Below are 13,921 nucleotides of genomic sequence, written 5' to 3' on the forward strand. Positions count from 1 at the left end.
TTTTTTTTTTTTGTATTTCTTTCATGATTTTCCTTCAACGTTCCTCTTATCCTTTATTCACTTTCACCTGTGCCAGGTCAGATTTTACCTAAGACAAATCCTTAAAAGTTTTTTTTCTCTATTTTCCTTTACTAATTACCATTAGTCGCATACCTCTTGTTTAAATTCATTGTTACGTATATGGAAGATTTGAAAACACGATTTTATTTGAAATCATGCCGAAGAGAAATCAAGCGAGTTAGAGTTCGTGCAATTCGACGCACGTGCCACGACTCTAAACGTTTATTGTAAATCTATCTATAAGTAAGTTAGAAAATGATTAAGATTAACCGATGATAATTAAAATCGTGTACGGTTGTGTTTCAATCTTGAGAAAAGAAAAACGATCGTTATTTCGATAGATGCTTTCTAACTCGTCGCTGTTGTCAAGAGGAACACGACTATTCGATTAATTTGTAATTCTATCCGCGTTCTAGCCTGGGAACATCGAACGACTTACGACGAAAACTTACGCACGTACCGAATTTTTTTTTTTATTCTCTCTCTTTCTCTCTTTTTCTCTTTCTCCGGCTCTTTAGAAACGGAATCGTTGTGAAATCTTTAGATGAGAAAGGAAGATTGCGTTTATTACGTTATTCGATGGAATCCTCGGGTGAATAAGTCGAAGCGTTATATATGGGTTTTGTTCGCGTTTACCGGACCGTTCCGATCACGTTTACCGATCAAGATTCGTTCTTGGTAAATTGCTGCGAGATATATCCACGTGCTATTGATCATTTTTTATAAAAGTCATTAGTTTATTACATCACTCGCGTCTCGTCTACTCATGAGAAGACGTATAAAAAGAAAAAGGAAAAAAAAACAAAAAGAAACGTTTCTTTATGATAAATAGTATATCCGTCTAAGACGAGATTACCGATTAATTACCGATAGAGAGACGACGTAAAGTAGGTGTGTGCAACCTTTTGCAAGCCGATAACGTGCCTATATAATAATCGCGGTTCTGTGTGTTGTTGCATCGTATGCGTCATATCGAATACGCTCGAAGCATATCGCGACTTTATCGTACAAATCGTCGATGGAAAATAAATTACGATTGGGTTTTCTTTCTAAGCGAATTTATCGATTCATTGATTTATTTCTATTACTACAGATAGTATTAGTAATTTAGCCGTTGGCAATGAGAAGTGCAAGGTCGTTCGAGATCTCCGTGTAAATGATTGCAAAAAAATACTTAAAGAAACAGAAACCAAAAAACAGAAGAGATAAAAAATAAAACAAACATTGATAACTTCATTGGTAATTAATTAACGACTATTAAGCGAAATAATAGTAGAAGAAGCGTTTATCGATATAGGGAAATTAATCGATTGTAAATTAATCGTCTTTCCTCATCTATTATAACGTCAATGCAATTACACGCTAATTAAAAGCGTGTTAATCGCGGATACGGTCTTCTATGCTGCGTAAGGGCGTGAACCGGTAATTGCTATTCCACTGTCCGGACAGTGTAAAAGTATCAAAGACAATGGATACGAACTAACCTCGAGATCTTAACAAACCAAGCTATGCAATCACGTAAACGAGATTACGTAGAAACGCCGGAATATCGTTTCGAGATATCACGTACTTTGCTACTAACATAAGATAAGTTTAACCAGAAGTTCTCTGTTTCCTGCCAGCTATATAAACCAAGAGAAATTGAAATAGTAGGAGAGAAAAAGACGAGAAAGAGATTTTGTATCTTTTTTTATTTCGTTGCTTTAAGGTCATTCTCGAAGAAAATTTGCATCCGGAAGAAAGATTTGAAGTTCCAGTACGAATGACTAATGCGTGAAAATTGAAGGTTCTCTCAAGGAAACGTTCCACTTAAAGAGGCGTGTTATCGACTGCAACGTTCGTTTGAAGCACCTTTTATATATTCCGGAAGCTTTTAGATACTTTTAGTGTAGTCGTTAAATTTACGATATATCCATAAAATTTTATTCTTCTCGAAAATGGTAAAAAATCGGGCTGAACGACACGGCGAAAGGGTTTTAATTTATTAAAAACGACTTCGTAAGCTTCCCAATGCGAATAGAAAAGATTGAAAGAAAAGGAAGAAGAGGAAAGAGTTGTGCATCTTTCGACTACGAGTAATAGACAATCTAGAAATACTCTACTACCTCTTTTGAACTTAACTTTTAAGCGATTTTGATTTCCTGACGGACAGTAATGCCCGTTGTAAAAAGATCTTAAAAATATATATAAAAAAAAAATACAAAAAGAAATTATAAAAGATTGCAAATAAGATACGAGTTTTGGTAGTAGTTGTGCGTTGCTGCACCATATATGCGAATTTAACTGCCGTGCTTCTTGCACGTAATACAGTGGCGCGGCGTTAATTAGTACTCTTAGGAAAATCTACGTATGTTGGAATGAAGTGTGCGGTACCACGTTCATTATACATTTAATACTAACGCAAGAGCTAACCTTTCTTTCTTTCTTTCTTTTTTTACCAGAGGCAAATTGTTGTAGGCCGTAAATGACTTTATATCCGATTTAATTGCCCGCAAGCTTCGTCCTTTTTTTCTTTCTTTTTTCACTATCTTTTCTTCCTTATATATCTCGCGTGTGCTTCCTACATACTGGTCGTCCCTTTAAATGACCGCTCGTAATCTATTCGATCTTATCGAATTACATTGCTAGGGAGAATCGTAAGAGTCCGACCACCGAGCTAGAGTCGTTCTTCTCTTTTACGCGTGTTCTGTCTAAAAATCGGAAGACAAATTTTTACCATATAAATAAGAGAAGATGTAATTGAAAAAGGAAGCTCGCGAATTTTCTTAGATAGAAATACAATAAGAGAAAATAAGTTAGCTTATCAATTGTTCGTTCAACGATATCTCAAATAGACACGTTAACGTTAGACCTCGACCATAAGCCTAAGGATTTGAAACAGTATATGGGAGAACACAACGGCAAGACGGCTATGATGATCCTTTAGAGCTTGTAGCATACCCTGTAACCTCGTCTATGTAGACTCCGCGGTTGTACCTGTCTCTCTATCTCTTTCTCTCTTTAGCCACACACCACATCGGTGGTGTGTGCTTGCAATGTGCTGCTTCTGCTTCTGCTGCTATTGCTGCTGCTGTTGCTGCTGCTGCTGCTTCTGCTGCCTGCAAAGCGACCTACCGTTATGCGGTTAACGAGCTACCACCGCTATGCACCGACCACACGGTATATCCATTGCGCATGCACGAAATGTAAACGTGGGAACCGGAATTGGTAGTTGCCTAGAGGAGGAACAGAGAAAGAGAGGGACTAAGTCTAGAGGGACCTCGAAGGTGCACGTCGAGACCTAACGTCTGAGAAGCTGAAGCTTTCGAATAGTAGTGTTCCTCTTCCTCCTTCTCTTCCTTTTCTTCATCTTCTTGATCTAATAAAAAGAAAAATTACTTTAGATCTTTCAAAGATTGGTATCTCTATTGATTATCGTTCTTAAATAAATGATTTCTTTTCTTTTTTGTTTCAGGTGAGTTTCCAACAAGTAGGAGTTACCTTTCTTCTTTTCTCATGGTTTTGGTAAGTAGTAGACACTCTCTTTTGTAACCTGAAACAAAAGGAATACGTGTGTGAAAAGCCTTTGCAAGAAAAGAACAATTTATCTAAAGTATTCGAGGTCACTCTATCTGTTTCTTTGTCTTTAAAGATACTCTTGAGAAAGGATTGGAAAAGTACAGGTGCAGTTGTACTGTTTTCTGTGTATATCCTTTCGCTGGAGTCGAATCATCGCACGAATCCTTGTTAAGGATTTATCGGTGACCTCGGTTCTTCCTATCTCTCTTTCTTTCTTTCTTTCTTTTTCTTAGATCTTACAAAGAGGAACGAATTGTATCCTCCGTGGATTCGCCTTGAACCAATCCGTGCATCTGCCCTTTCCTTGTCGTCTATTTTTATCTGAGTAAATTTTATTTTGGAATGAGTGAATCGATATTTATCCCCTATAGAATAGTTTGTTATACAAAGTATGACTATAGGGTAGAGAGATTCTTGTAACTGTAGGGGAGTGTTATCATCGATATCTGCGGTATACGATATTTTATTGTAAAAATCATTGAACGAATGAATCGAATGAAAAGATTACAATCGTAGGTAGGTTCAGATGATTACACCTTGCACTCGCTACGTCATAGGTATTCTACTAGGAATTATATCCTACATACATTTTCCTTGCTAAGGTATCATCATCAATATCATCAATATCAACATCATCATCATCATCATCATCATCATCACCATCATCGCGAAGAAGAATCTCGGTATAAGTTACATCTCGGTTGTCCTTTTCACGGATTTATCTTTTCGATATATCGAACGCTTTAAGAAGACGTGTCACGGACGAGTTAACGTTCAAGAATGGTCTTGAAAAGTCTATGAAGGCTCGCTTTGATTCGACAGAAAAGCTAGCTATATTTGTAATACGTATTCGTTAAAGGATCGAAGATACCGTCTAGAAAGATTCAAGAGCATGGTTTTCTTTAGATGAAAAAAGTCTGGCAATCGTTTAGCTTTACCTCGTCTCGAAACAATTGCTCTTTCGTTTGCTTTACTTTGGAATTGGATGGAATAGAACGTAAACGGTCGCGGGACAAGAAGCATGATCCGTCTATACTACGAAGACTTACAGATAATGTCATAATAATTCACCGATATGGCGATCTATCGACAAAGAGTCGCTCTCCTGTCGTTATTTTTCTCATCGATTCGATTCGATAAAAAACCTGCAGAATTCTACCTCTTGTCTTCTCTCCCAACTCGATCTTCTTCACGGTTGTCGTCGTCGTCGTCGTCGTCGTCCTCCTCCTCCTCCCCCTCCTCTTCCTCCTCCTCCTTCTCCTTTTCTTTCTTCTCTGCCCCTTCGTCTTCCTCGTCTTCGATTCGCACAACTCGCGTGAGCGCATCATCCAGAGCTATCTTTCATCGTTCCAACTTAAACGATAGAGTCTACCGACTGGACGATCTTCTCTTGTCACCGGTTTCCAACTCGGACAACCTGTTTACGCGACGAACGATCTATTCGAGATCGGTTGATCAATGTAATTTCGCTATTAGCGATATACCGGACGCGACCACGACGATTAGTATCGCTTACTTAGTAGTACTTACTCTACTCGCAAAGTACTGCCGAACGTCGATAAATAAAGTATACTGATTCTTAGTTAAGATGTTTCTGTCTCTTTCTTTGCCATTCTCATTGATTAAGAGAACCGAACATTTCTAAGAAAAATGTATTTATCTAACACTACTCTTATCGATTGCTACACTCGTCAAATTTCATTAGTATGAATGACGATTGATCAAGATGAATGAACTTGGAAGTTGATGATGGTCTCTCGTTAAAATCATGGAACAATTGTATACAACCTACGCTATCCCCTATTCCGTGACTTTGCTATCAATATTAATTAAAAATCGATGACTTACGAACACGAGAATCCCTCGCAATGATCACTATTTACTACTTATGTCATCTCCATTACCTCTGACCAAACCGTTAGAGAAAAATCCCTTATAATGCATACCTCGGGATCGTACGTTCTACGACCTTTGAACTTTACCTTAACCCTTTCTAAGCGTAAACGTCAATACTTCGTGGAGATCTTCACGAGCCTGGCTTCGCCAATGTATTAGGGTAATTGCGGATCCCTACAAAGCAAGGTCAATGATATTCTCTCTTTCTCATTTCTCTACAAGAATAATAAGAATTTTTATTTTTTCTACCTCGAAGAAAGTAATCATTTCGATTACGAAACAATTTTTTTAAATCTCTGTATAAAATCTCGAATCTTAAATAATATTACAAATACAATTACTTTTTTGTTAAACAAATCAAATTACAAAAATTCAAGTTTATAAAATAATACCAATGAAATCTAATTCTACAATCATCTTAATTACTTTCTCGAATAAGATAGCGACAGATATGCCGTGTATAAACGCGTGTATAAACAAAGATAGAAAAGGAGTGAAGAGAAAAGAAAAAAAAGGAAAAAGAAAAAAAAGAAAAGGAAGAAAAGAATGGTCATTTCCGAGTATAGAGAAGTTCAGCATGCTTTTCGAGGCACGAGCGCGTCAGACGCGTTGATTTCGCGGCCTTGTAATCGATGTATCGTGGTAATTGCCGATACGTATAGTTTGGAGAGAAGAGCGGTACATCGCGCAGAGGCAAAAAGAGAGAGAAAGAGAGAGAGAGAGAAAGAGAGAGAGAGAGAAGTAACCGGCCCTTGGAGATGTTGATTTGCCGCAACGCCGTACCGGAACGGCCGTACAAGCCACCGCGTGGGAGAGCACGCGGCCCGAGTAGTCTCGACTTTGCTGCTGCTGCTGTTGCTCCTTCTTCTTCTTCTTCTACTTCTTCTTCTTCTTCTTCTTCTCCTCTCATCCACGATCTCCTCCTCGCCTCTCATCTATGGGAACGAACCTACCGAAGAGATCCTTCCTCGTGCTAACGCCGCAATATATTGCCATTTGTTCTGCCCGCTATAAGGCAATATGTTTGTCAGTATCGCGGAATCGAACTCGAACCCTCGAACTCTCGAAACGAAGTGAGTCGATCTTGACCGTTATTTCGCTCCTACGTAAATATATATACAGTGCATATGGACTCGGACGCTTCTTCTCTTTCTTATGTTACTCTTTATATCTATCGTATATATTCTCTACTAACGCTAACATGCGATCGAAGGATATCGATCGGACCCAGCGATCGACTCTCTTCTTCTTTTTCTTTTCTTATTTTTTGTTCTTCTTCCTTCTCCTCCTCCTCCTCCTCTTACTCCTCCAAATCCTTTCTCCCTATCCATTTGTTTTACACGTAACACATCTCTGATTCTCTGAATCCTTGTATATATCTAGGATCATTCTTTCTTCTTTCGCGTTGATAAAAATGAAATGAAAATTCTTCTTCGTTTGAGTTTGAAACTATTGATATTACATGGATGATGTAAGAGAATTTATGGTGGTTAGATGGTGCACAGCTTCTGAAGTAGCTGATCGTAGAGAAATCTCCTGGCGATCGGATGAAAGGTGAGCAAAGGGTTGAGGGGTAAGAAAGAGAGAGAGAGAGAGAGAGAGAGAGAAGGAGAGATGTTATCTCTCCACTGGGGCGGAACATCGAGGGTGGTGGCTCACCGCTCGGTAGTTTATACTTACTCGCACTTACTTTATTAGCTGCTAGCCGTACGAGATACGACGATACCATCTGACGTACGAGAGCCGGCCGCGTTATAAAGACGTGACGATGCGCGATAACGAGGCATAAGAAACGACGGATTATTAATTTCGTGTCTGGGCCATAATCTATCTCTTTCTCTTTCTCTTACTTGCAGGTGATTTTATAAAAAAAAGCCAAAAAAATTTAACGGTACATCAATGATGATTTTTCAAAAGAAATTTTTTTATTCCTACTTATTTTTATTTTTACATAAAACGTCGTTGATTTTGATCGAATATGTCAATGCATGACCACACGCGTGTCGAACCACGACGAATCGAAAAGTGCATCGGACAGAGAAAGAGAAAGAGAGAGAGAGAGAGAGAGAGAGAACATGCCCGGTGCAAATCGGTGCATTTCTCCATGTCGGAACAGACGTTCCAATCGGCTTCGCCTTTGCCAGTGATATATCGTTCCATGCCACTCGAAACAACCGCGAGACATTTCTGTTTTCACCTTTGCGACCTACCGTCCTCTGTCGATATGTAACGCTATAATAAGCGAGTTCTGCCTTTTAGAGACTAACGTTGAATACACATATCAAGTTGGGAAGAAAAAATATCGAAGATAAAAAATTACATTTGGTATATTATATATAAATGTGATTACATTATTAAAATTTCTTTGTTCATTTATTTATCAAACGAATTCTACGATCGATAGGATAGAGTACCACGATGTTAGTTTCTTTCAACAACGTTCCAAGCGTTTCTACTTATCCTTAAAGTACAAATCCGACTCGTGTAAGCTGCTCTAACGTGGATTAAGCTACTCTTGTAATTAGTTTCTCCCGACGACGAGTTGGAATGAGATAAAAAGAGAAAAAAGATAGTATGGAAATAAGTTCGATAGTTGCAGACAGAGTAGAAACGTTAGAGCCTAGCAAATGGTTAAGTCGGATTCGAAGAATTCGAGGCACGCGTGCTAGTACCTGGCTTGCCACGAACACGACTACTACAAACCTACGCGAGCAATGATAATAAAGCCATAGAAAAAAAAAGAAAAGAAAGAAAGAAAAAAAAAATTTCAAACTCTATGTGCCGACCGTCCTGTCCTTTCGATTTCCAAAGGAACGATCGAGAGTTTGCGAGCAAGCGTGCGCGCGCGCGCGCGCGAGCACACGCTTGCTCCTTAGTCATGCAAAGACAACAGAATACGTAAGTGCTGACAGCGGAAAAATAATGAATTATGCACACTGCGGCTCTTTCAATACGGTTGCGGACCAGTGCTATACACGCGCAAGCACTTGGAGATTATCCGTCCTCGTAGCTTCCATTCTCTTTCTTCTATCAATTCTCAGCCCACGGCAGACGCTTGATAGATCTACGTCGAACGTCGCAACCTCCGCCTCGAACTTTCCAAAGAAATTACTTTTCTAAATTTTTCTTACATTTATATTTACCTGCTTGTCCAAGCTAATTGTTACCATATTTTTGCGATTTATTCGTATCTACAAATTTGTATTTTTAGAATTAACCCTATGTGTCTTTCTTTAAAATATTTATTCATTTTTGTTTCAAATCGAACGAGGGGATTTTTAACTATCTAACACGTGTCCCGTCTCTTTATCCCCTTCATGAATATTATAACGATAATAATAATAATAATAATTATTATTATTATTATAACTTATTCAATATAGATGGAAAAAGAAAAGGAGGATAAAGTGGATAGAATTGGACGTCTTTCACGCGCATTTAACAGTCACGTAGCAAAAGTGATATATCGAATTTCACGTTCGTATAAGCTCGTCGAGGCGTGGGACGTCACGTGTGGGTGACGTATGTGCGAACGAGGACAACGCTCTGTGTCACCAGGTATTCCAATTGTCCTGTTACCGGTGACGCGGACTCGCCCTGAAAGGCACTACGGTGAAACGCGTGTCCGACAAATTGCCGCTTAGAACCTAGCCACGATATTTCTTCGACTCTTTCACGTCGTTCGACTAGGAGTGACTTTCGATTATCATCGGATAGATTATACATACATATACGTCTTTCGAGAAAGCTAACTTATTATTTCTTTTCATTTTTACGATGAACCTAGACGGAAATTCTAAAGTACATTATCTTTTTTTGCAAATCTTTGCGCCGCGTCGTGTGTAGCCACCAGCATGCGTGATGATGTTCTTTGAGAAGAGGAGTTTGGTGATCACCGATAACGTTGCTTTACGATAATGTAGCACTTAACTTAATTTCATATACTGTATTATGGGCAATAAAGGCGCAAAATGAAACGAAGTTTATGACATGGTCGACGAAAAGTAGCCAGTCCTGCTTCTTTCTTTCTCTCTCTCTCTTGGTATTAACCGAAGTCGTGTTGAAAAAAAAAGAAATAACAGAAAAGAGACAACAACAACAACAACAACAAAAATGGAAATGTAAAAATTCGATATTTTATGTCGTTTTCGCTCAACGTTAATGCCAGCATCGAGATGTCCTTTTATGGGAAGGGCTCCCTTTATATTTCACGTAGTATTATAAGAAAAATGTCTTCTTAGGTCTTGGAAAGTTCAAAGCGTCAGCGCGAATCGTACACCGGCCTTCTCCTTTCTCATCTTCTCATCTCAATGATCGTTCCCTCACGAATCCGGCACTCCCGTTTACGAGAAAAACGTTTCGACGGTGCTACGACTCAAAGGAGAATCGGAAAAAAGTAGGACAAATTGCTTGGCGGTGTACGTCGCGAAATGACACACCTTGGTGACTGTAAAACTTGGAGCTTCGAATAAGAGGAAGATGACGACGGGAGAGCGACGATAATAAAACGCCGACAGAAAGAGAGAGAAAGAGAAAGAGAGAGAGAGAGAGAGAGAGAGAGAGAACGTTCGGCCGCGATTCGCTGTGCCGTGCCCTTAGCAAGCATTCATAAATAAATTTTAATGAATCGCCCTCGATATTTATCATGCTGCATCCATTGTCGCCCGATTACTTGCAGATATTACTCTCTTTTCTCAAGAGGAACGTCATTGTCGTCGAAAAGCTAGCTTCTTTTCCTAACAACAACCATATTTTTCATCCTTCCCGATTAATCTTTCCAACGATATGTTTTTTATTTTCTCATCGTTGTGTTATTAACATCAATAAAAATATACGAGGAATGCTCATATAATCGAATCGGTGAACGAGATACATTTTTCAAAAGGGTGAATAACAAAAAAAAAACTTCTTACTTACGCCACTGCGCTGCGTTGGTCATTATTTCGTCACGATCCATCTTGCGCTTTTGCTCCTCCGGTTTTCTCGTCGGTTATCGGCTCGTTCGATCGTCGAAGAGAGCACGATCGAAACGAAACGTCGATTCGATCGATGCTTCTCGCATCTCATCGTCCAGCTTCTCTTCGAGAGAATCACAATATGTATTTCGGTGGATCCAATTCTTTCTCCTCCCTTAGGCTTCTTTTTATAATACTTGCTCCGTTCTGTACGTGTTGAGAGAACAGGTATTTTCGCGTTCGATTTATTAATTTATTTATACACACATAACTTCGTTTTTAGTATCCCCCGTATTATCTCTCAGCATGAGAAAAGTAAGTTTTTAAGGTTGCTTGTTAAAATGATCGATCGATCGATCCATCCATCCGATCGATATAAAAGTCATCTATTTTTTTTTAATTTATACAAATAATTCTTCTTTCAACATCATAAAACTCAACGATGATAAAATAAAATGACGATTAGACAACGTTGTCTCTGGAATAAAAATCATTTGAAAACAGAATGGACATTATTTTTGATATTCACCTTTAACGCGAATGGTACTTAATATCCACACGCGTGTAATCCGTAAACGAGCGTGACGCATTCGCCTTGACCTCGACGTAAGATATGCCTACCTATGCTCGTCGTACAACACCTCGCCGCAAAACGAAGCTTTGATTTATACGAAAGTCTTGCTAGCGGTTACTAGCGACTGTCTCTTTCCTCTTTTTTTTTCTATGTTGCACGTACGATGCATGCGGGATGCGCTGCTAAAACACACACATACATATACACGGTCGCGCAACTACGTGTCTCCTTACCTACCTGTACCTATAGATACATACTACATAAACTTATGTCAACTATTCGCTGCCATGTTTAGTATTTTTAAACAATCGATTAACTATTGTCTATTAAATATAATAACTAAATTTAATATTAAATTAAGACTGCTTATCTCGAGGTAAACTTGAAAAGGGCTGCTGCTGGTACTTTATTCGAAATGTTTTTCAAACTAAATGGTAAAATACAACTTATGTTAGCGTAGTTAAAGACTAACCAAAGAAAATCCCTTTTTAACGTCTGCTCGTAGAGTAGTAGCCTCGCTCAAAGATTCTACGTGGAAAACGTGAGAGACATAAAAAGAGTGAAACTTTTAGTAATTTCGTTCCGAGACGCGGCTATAAGTTTCCTCTCTCGGCTCTAACGCTTTGAACCTAGGAAGAATAAGGTAGATGCCGTCGAGAGAATTAATGGAAGCAGCAAATAACGGATATTTCAAAGGCTCTTATACGCTCCCTCGTAATCGAGTCGATGTAATTAGCGAACGTGTTTGCGCTCGTCAACGCTATCCTAGCTCTTCGTAAATTCCACCTAAGCACCGTTCCTCGAATTACTAACTTTTCTGATTAGTCTACACAAGTCAATAGATTTCTATTAACGAAAATCTTATCTTTTTGGAATAACTATGATATTATATACGATATAATCGCTCGAATTATAATCAACTTTTCGTTAAAACTAAAAAAGAAAAAAAAACAGATATCGTTTCGTAGACAAAATTAATCGAATTAATCGTTACATTTGTATCGGTATAAATGATACAATCATCTTTTCTAAGGATCCTTAATATTAATACTAATTAAAAAATTACTCATTGATAATTAATCCGTTACTCATCGTGATCCTTGCAATTACATTCAAGTTAACGATGTGTCTCCTAATCTAAACAATAATCCTAGAAAAAGAAAATAAAATCGTTAAAAGTTTCTGGTATCCCAGTTACTCTTGCAGAATCTCGTTTGAGAGAGAGAGAGAGAGCAGGATGTAGCGTGGCAAAGAAGGATCCAAGAAGTGTTGTCCGAGCGAGTTGGTTGGTTGGCCGTTGGTGCACAACGTTGCAGAGATATTTAGCAGCGATCGGAAACAACAAGCTGCCGTCTAATCACCGATCGACTACCACGGCGGTCTTTCGTATGCAAGCGTTTGCGAGAGTGCAACTGAATCACGCTAACTACGAGCCACCTCGTAAGAATCTCTCCAAAGACCACACGGCTTCTTTCTTCTTTCCGCCTCGACGTGTTTATCTTCTTACCAATTCGATCTCTTCCTTTGTCGGTTTTCTCCCTCAATTTTTATCTCTGCCTAAAAAAAAGAGAATACTACAATAATGTTAATATTAAATATTCAAAAGAGAAGATTTATCGTCACCGTGAATATCTGAAAACGATAATGATAATAATCAAATATAAATTTATTTTTAAAATACATCGACGAACGTATTAAATACCGAACTTGACTCTACTTCGTTCGAAAGAAGACTGAGACCTGACCTCGAGTGTTTCTATATTTACAAAAATTCCGATAACCGAATAAACTCGTTATATGTACGTATACAAAGCTAACCGTTTCAAAACAAAATAAATTCCTAAAAATGTTTTTCTACCAAGAATTTCTTTTGTTATCATCAAGATATCTTTTTTGCGAACAAAAACACGTTAAAATCCTAACGTCCCTGAAAAAAAAATCATTCGAGCTACTAAAACGTTAAAACAGCTTTTGATACATGCACACACATGTAGGTATGTATTATCGAGTCGGCCATCGTCGAGATATCCGTAATAACGTCGTATCGTAAATCCCAAGGAGCGCTCGGCTAGCAAATTTACACGGCCGTAAAACGTCGATGCGAGGGCAAACATCGGTGACTTCTATTTGAGTATCATGAGAACTTACCGTTCTTCGAGATCGCTTTTCTTACTTTCTAAAATCTTTACTTGCCAGTAGTAGAAGTATGTAATTGCAAATAAATGTTCCATTAAAACTAAATCCTTAACTTTTCTCATTGAAAATTTCTACAAAATTCTTTTATACTTTTCTTCTTTTACAATATATACATATATAAAACCAACTTTATTCAAGGTCAGATTTCTAGGACGGATAGTATTCAAGTTGAACGTAACTCCCCTTTCGATCGTTGCACGATGGAGGTCTTTAAAGTTTCTTGAGTGCTATAGCTCGGTTAGAACTGCCGCCGTCTGTGCTTCTTTTTTCTTTTTCTCTTTCTCTATCTCTCTCTCTCTCTCTCTTTCTCTTTCCGAGCAACGTTATCGGACGAAGAGAAGATTCAGTTTTATTTACCGCCGTTTCAAGGGACGCCGTAACGATCCCGGTACCTGCACAGAGAGCGCACCAGTTGATGCCGTCCTCGGCGTTGCTTCTGCTGCCAGGGTGATCCACGAGTACTTTCCGTTCGTTCGCCCCTTTAGGCGAGATACGCGGACTTAATGTGTCCCGAGTGTCCGCCGAGGCCCTTAAATGTGTCCACATCTCGTCGGTCCACGTCACTCTTTGCGATTCTACCCGTTGGCGTCCATGATTTGCCAAGAGGATATAGAGCCTGAGCTTTTCGCTCTTTCTCTGTGTTGGATATTTTGTATTCTAAAGGGACTCTAATCCTTTTTAT

At 38.7% G+C, this 13,921-nt stretch overlaps 1 protein-coding gene and 1 long non-coding RNA gene across 2 annotated transcripts in view; one reads left to right on the forward strand and one right to left on the reverse strand.

The window, feature by feature from the left end:
- LOC122522476 (Krueppel-like factor 3) overlaps positions 1–13,921 on the forward strand; it is a 220,961-nt gene that overhangs the window by 143,926 nt on the left and 63,114 nt on the right. The gene's annotated exons all lie outside the window — the stretch shown is intronic.
- On the reverse strand, positions 3,541–10,670 carry LOC122522542. Its single transcript, XR_006305084.1, has 2 exons — positions 10,432–10,670; positions 3,541–3,592 (listed from the first exon to the last, which is right to left on the reverse strand). It is a non-coding gene; the product is annotated as an uncharacterized LOC122522542 (long non-coding RNA).

The sequence above is a fragment of the Polistes fuscatus genome, unplaced genomic scaffold, assembly GCF_010416935.1.
Source record: "Polistes fuscatus isolate 324 unplaced genomic scaffold, CU_Pfus_HIC Scaffold5, whole genome shotgun sequence".
Lineage (NCBI taxonomy): Eukaryota > Metazoa > Arthropoda > Insecta > Hymenoptera > Vespidae > Polistes > Polistes fuscatus.